Source organism: Parus major, chromosome 11 (genome assembly GCF_001522545.3).
Source record: "Parus major isolate Abel chromosome 11, Parus_major1.1, whole genome shotgun sequence".
Taxonomy (NCBI): domain Eukaryota; kingdom Metazoa; phylum Chordata; class Aves; order Passeriformes; family Paridae; genus Parus; species Parus major.
Window position 1 is genome coordinate 7,423,648 of NC_031780.1, and position 6,000 is coordinate 7,429,647.

The window sequence follows — 6,000 nt, forward strand, 5'->3', positions numbered from 1 at the left end:
AATGAATTAAACTGTGTTTAGCTAATTCCCTGGGTGGGGATAATTCAGCCAGCCCTGTGCTGAAGACATCTGGAGCTTGTCTGGTGTTTGCAGTGGAGATTTCAGACTCTTTCTCAAAGACTTGCAAGTCTTTGCAAGTGACTGATTTACTACAAAGAGGTAGGAAGTGCTTTGGAATCGTTCCCTTTTGATAGAGATTGGAGAGAGACCTCTGTTTTTCTGTCCTGGACTTCTGGCACTGACTTCCACACTGGTCCCATGTTCAGCTTGGGTCTCCTTTTTATCATTAGGATAAGTTTTGTTTTGTTTTGTTTTTTCCCCAAGGCTGAGTGAATGAAGAACCTCTGCTGCATATCTGTAGGAGTCAGACCCCTCTAGCAAGGAAGAGGACAGCCTTAAACATTCAGCCCCCACACTAAGAGCGTGATGGGAACCCAGCATGCAGAACTTTGTCTAGAGAGCATCCATACTGCTATTAGCTCCAGGAAGCTGGTGCTTCCAGCACTGCAACTTCCTCCCTGTTTTCCCATATCCTGGGCATATATCTGTTTCAGGTTTTGGCCCCACTGTTTTGTGAGCTGTAACCCTCTAGGCTCAGTTGTCAAGTGTTAGGAGGGACTTGGGGTTTTGCACTCTGTCATTGCAGTGGTTGTATAAGTCACATATAGAAAAAGTCCAAAGTGCAGGCATATGGAGGTGGCAAGTCCTCATTATTTTGCCCTGACACCAGAAAAAAATGAACACCTTTAATCATTGAAATTTGGATGGCAATGAGTGATGCAAAGCAGTTGCATAATTTTAATTTTAGGGGATCAGCAAAAGAATGATCTTTCGCTCTGTTTCCTCAACTAAAATGCTCTGCAGCTATATAAAGAGGGGAGCAGCAGCTCTGGCTTTGCTTTGATTTTTGCAGTGAATGTTTGCTGTATTTAATCTGCTGGGCTGTTATAAACAATCTCCCTGCAAGCAAGAAACTTGTGAGTGGCTGAGCTGAGATTTCCAGGTTCCTAATCAGAGGAAAGGCTGTCCCAGCTAAATCGGAGTTAGGCTCCTGATTGCATCCTGATAGAAAGGATTATTCATCCAGTGGAAAACAAATAGAGCTGCTGTTTGGCATATATTAGCTGAGCAAATCTTGGCCCTCAGTACGTGTTACAGCTCTGCTTTTCTGAGCCGTGAGCTGGGTTCACTTACAGCTGGCCTGATTCTGGAATGTTCCCTGCTTTCTGACCTTTCCTCTGTGGCTTAGGTGCTTTAGGAACCCTTTTCCATTTTCCCCTTTTTATCAGCCCATTTACAACATGCTCTGTCTGGCTGTTTGTGACTCAGGCCTCTCTTTACTATTTCCTGGCTGGTCCCTTTGGTTTGTATAATCACCTGTCCGGGTGCCCATCTCTGATGTGCTGAGTTTATGTTCAGCTGATTGCCCAGGCAGTGAAACAGATGGTGGTGATGCCATGGCCTTGCTGCCTGCTTGCTGCTGTTGGACTGCAAGAGGCCATGAAGAAGAGAGACCAAAGATAAAGGCTGCTAAAAGAGGCTGCTTTTATTTCCATGGGATTCTTGGTCTGTTACCCATCTTCTGGCACTTGTATGTGCAGGGCAGATAACCTCAGTGCCTTTCTGCTGTACGGTATGAAACTGCTGGCATTTTGGTTCAACACAGGGCTGCTTCAAAACAAACAACACCCCAAAAGGAGCTTTCTTCTTTTCTAAGAGCCAAGGATGTTGAAGTTGTTTGCTGTGGTTAACTTATAGGCAAGGACTATGGGATCATGACACATGATATCTTTTGGAACCTGTTTTGTAGCTGATTTGTACAAATCTGTGTCTGGTAACTTTAAAGGCAGGTGAAGGTTTCTGTGAGCCAGAGAGGTGGGGAATCTCCATCCTGGGAGATACCTAACACTGCTGGGTGCCTCCCCACCCAATCTGTTTTAACTCAGAAATTGTATGGTTTGTGCAGAGGGGCTGGACCAGAGACATCCAAAGTCTCTTCCTCCTAAACCTTTCCATGGTTGTGTGTCTGATCCCACTGATAACCTGAGCAGTCTGCTTTATGTGGAGTGAAAGGGAGTGAAAAGAGCCTTATAAAACATATAGAAATGTCTGCTGTGGGCTCTGGCAAGGAGCAGATGCCAGCTGCCTGTTCTAGGTGAATTTATTTTACTGGAAGAAGAACTGATGTTGCTGTGAGGTTGCCAGGTGGACCTGGGGCAAGTGGGAATGTCAAGGGGGGAATTTGGGAAGGCAGGAAGCCCATGATGGCAGCAGCCCTGGCCCTGCCAAGGAACCAAGAAGGGCTTTGGGAGGGATGTTCCTTGGATTGCTTCTGCCTGCAAGAGCAGCTGTTTACCTGGATTATCAGCATAGTGAGAGAGGGTTTCTTGTTGGGTGTACATCCCCAGGAGAAGTTCTTCTTGATACTTTGTTTTCACTTCATGCCAGGTGTTTCTAGGCCTTGAAATTTTGCTGTGGGCTCAAATGAACACTGAAGTCAAGGAGGACAAACATAGGATTTGTTCCCAGGGAGACAGCACTCGTGCAAGAGTTGTGCTCTCTCACAGCTTTTGTGGGAGACAAACAAGCTTAGTGGGCCAGGAATAGCAGGACTGATGATGCACATTTCCAGAGGGTTATGTGCCTTCAGAGCTCTCTGCAAATGTCAGCCAGTTTGTCTGCTGCCCTGCAAATGCTACTTGCTGGGAAGGAGAAATCCTGCTTTCCCAAGTGAATGTTCCTCCCCAGCTGCTTTTCAGCTCAGTTTGCCAGTGAGACTAAAAAAATAGGCTGCCCTTATGTGCAAGGCTTGAGGGTTGCACAGAGATATGCAGCCCAGTGAGCTTGAAATCGTGGAGGGGCTGGTCTGATCTTCCCAGGGTCCCCTCTCGAGCTGAGGGCATGCAGGGACCAGTGTGTCCAGTGAGGCAGAAAAATTTGCTGAGCAGTGCAGAGGAGCGAAGCCAAGGGACTGAGGGTGCCATTACAGCCTCAAATGTCCTGTCTGAGGGGAGATTGGCAGTCTGATCTGCTGCCTCTGTGTGGGAAGGGAGGGCTCAGAGCAGCAGAGGAGGGAGCTGTGTTCTGTTAGCAGCTGGAGCCTTCCCCAGTCAGCTTGCAAAGCTGTTGCTCCTTTTGCTCCTGGAGAAGTGTTATTTAACAAACTGCCTTCCCAACCAGCCTCATTGCTGGGCTAATTCCCAGGTCTGCTCCATAAAGAGATTCATGGCTCCCTTTGCAGCCCAGCTATTCCTTGTGAAGGTTTGATGTATCTGGCTTGGTTAATCCCAGACGTCTCGATACGGAGATATCATTTGTTAAAAGAGTTCTCAGTGCTGGAAACACCAGCCAGGAAAAAATAATAGTTTCCAAACAGGTTTGGAAACCTCTGTCTTGTAGTCATAGGAAAATTAAACTTAAGCCATCTTTTTGTGTTCAGCCCAGCAAGTTGCTGTGAACTTGTCTGAGAGAAATTAGCATCCAGTTCCTAATTAAAAAGGTGGGAGCAGCCACAGAGGGCTAAAAACAAGGGATCTGCCTTGAGGCTGCACTAAAGAGAGACTCCAGATATTTGTGTCTCAGCAGTAGAGCTGATGGATGTCTCTAGAGGTTCCTGGTGCCTGGGCATAATTTTTACTTGCCCTCTCCTGATTTCTTTAATGATGGAGGATGCTGAGGGCTGAAGGCACCAGCTGGATGGTCAGTGCCTTTCCAATTCTCTTCAAGGTTTTTGGGTGGGTGGCTGAGGCAGGAGACAGGTACTGTAAATTGAGTGCAGACATGCTGGGCATCTAAGCCCACAGCAAACATGGAGTTTGCTCCATGACAAGAGACCTTGTGCCTTCTGTAGGACAAGACCCTGCTTGTAGGCAGTTGCTGGAGAAAAGCTGATGCATAATAAACTTACATCTTAATTTTCCTGTGCAGTATCATCTGCATCACAGCTCTTCCACAAGATTGAGATGCTATTTTCTCTGCCTTTCAGGACTGCTGCAGGCACTTGCTTTAAACCAGCAATGCTCAAGGATATGGACAAGATAAGGTTTGTCAGTAGCACATTTTGTTCCCATCAAGTTAGTCTGGTGAAAGATGGCATTTTCTACTAAGAAAGTTGATTTTATATGTTGCCGAAACCACTGGGCTGCTTTCAAATTAGGCTAATTACAGAGAGAGAGGATAGATCAGTTTCCCTGTAACATTCCCAGCACTGGGATGAATGCAAGTTTTTTTTTGCTTCCCCTTGTGGCTTTACCTTTTCCTCGGTAAATATGGAAAGTTGAACCTCTGTGAGATTGGTCCCTTTGCCTGATACCTGGCAGAGCTGTAATTAGATGAGTGCAAATCTGTGACCTTCACTGTCATCTGAGGTCCACCTTATGTGCTGCCTCTGTCATGGGGATCATGGGGAGGGGAAATTTATTTTTTCTCTCTCTCTGGGAAAGACAAAAATGTTTGGGGATGGTGAGGGAAATGGGGAAGGTTTCCTATGTGGCCTGCTTGCCCTGGGAGTCCCTGTGTGCTCTGAGAGGGAAAGTTGCAGGGCTGTCACTGTGGTGGCACCCAAGGAGGGATGCTCAGGGACAGGCACGCAACAAACACCTTGAACAGGAGGGTGGTGGCTCTGTGTCCCTTCTCTTATGTTCTTGGTTATAGGACATCCCCTGGGTCTGCTGAGGCTTCCTGGAAAGCTTCAATACCTGAACTGCTGGCTGGGAGAGAGTAATGAGCAATTCCTATAGGCCCTGCTGGGGATCCCAGCTCATCCTGTGCTGGGTGTTTGCTCCTGGGTTTGCTGGTGCCTGAGGGTGGAGGCATGCTGGAAAGGATTCAGGCAGCTGGCCTGAATTCATGCTGGCTGTTTCAGTCAGCACATCACTCCTTGCTGTTGCAAGGACAGGAGGGTTCCTGGAAATGGCACAGTTCTCATGTGTTGCCTTTCCTGACAAAAGAAGCTCTTATTTACCAAGATTTCATCTTTTTCCTACTGTTTATTGCCCACCTGAAATCTTCCTTATCTCCTGCTGGTGTTGTCCTTGCAAGAGCTGCTGGTTGTGCTCCTGCTGCAGTGGGGAGAGAGATGGAGACAGGATGGGAGCAGTGGCTGGCAGCTGACAGTTTCTTTTTATGTTTCCATCTGTTCCCTCTCTTCCTTTTTAATGAGATCAGGTGCCAGAGTGCACTAGGAAGACTTTTCAATGTGAGAGGAAGTCACAAATGGGGTACTCAGGTCCTTGCTTTCATCCTTGGCAGAGAGCTGCTGTTCAAATCAAACCTGCACCCTCTTGAGCTGTTCCTATAATGGGAAACCAAAACTCTGCAGTGAGGCTGACAGCTCCAATCAGGTGGGTCTGTCCTGCAGCTCAGCTTTGGAACTCAGAGATGCTTGTGCTGATGGTCACCAAGATGCAAATCTGGCTGTTCCTGCCCCCATTTGGGTGCCTATCTTTTAATTTTTTATAATTTATTTACTTGATTTTTTTTTTTTTTTATGTGGCTACTATTTGTCTTCTAATTCTCCAGTTGTTTCAAATGGTATCAGTGGCTGGGCAGGTTTACTCTTTCAGGTCTCTGTTGTTTGCTACACAGACCCAGTTAACCAGGTTTTCTGATCAATCACTGCAATTTCATGAGTGATTCTACTTCTGCTTTATGTTTTGAATGGTTTTCCCCTCTGCTTTTGAGGCCATATGTTTATTACAAAGCTGCTCTTTCATGAATGGGAATGTTTCCCTCAAGGAGAATCTTGGGAGATATCTGGGGCTGGTTTTATTGCTGTCTCTTTTATTCATGGTAGTTCTTGGGATGTGTGAAGGAAGGAAAGAGGTTCAAAGGAAGAACCTGAGGAGCTTGTTTAACAGTTCAACTTGGACAACCTCTTTGTGAAAAATTACAATCTGTCCTTCTGCTCCCACTGCCAATATATGACATGATGGGAGTCAGCATGGAGACCTCGATCACACAAGAGCTGTAGAGTCTGACAGTACCTCCAGGGCAGAGAGC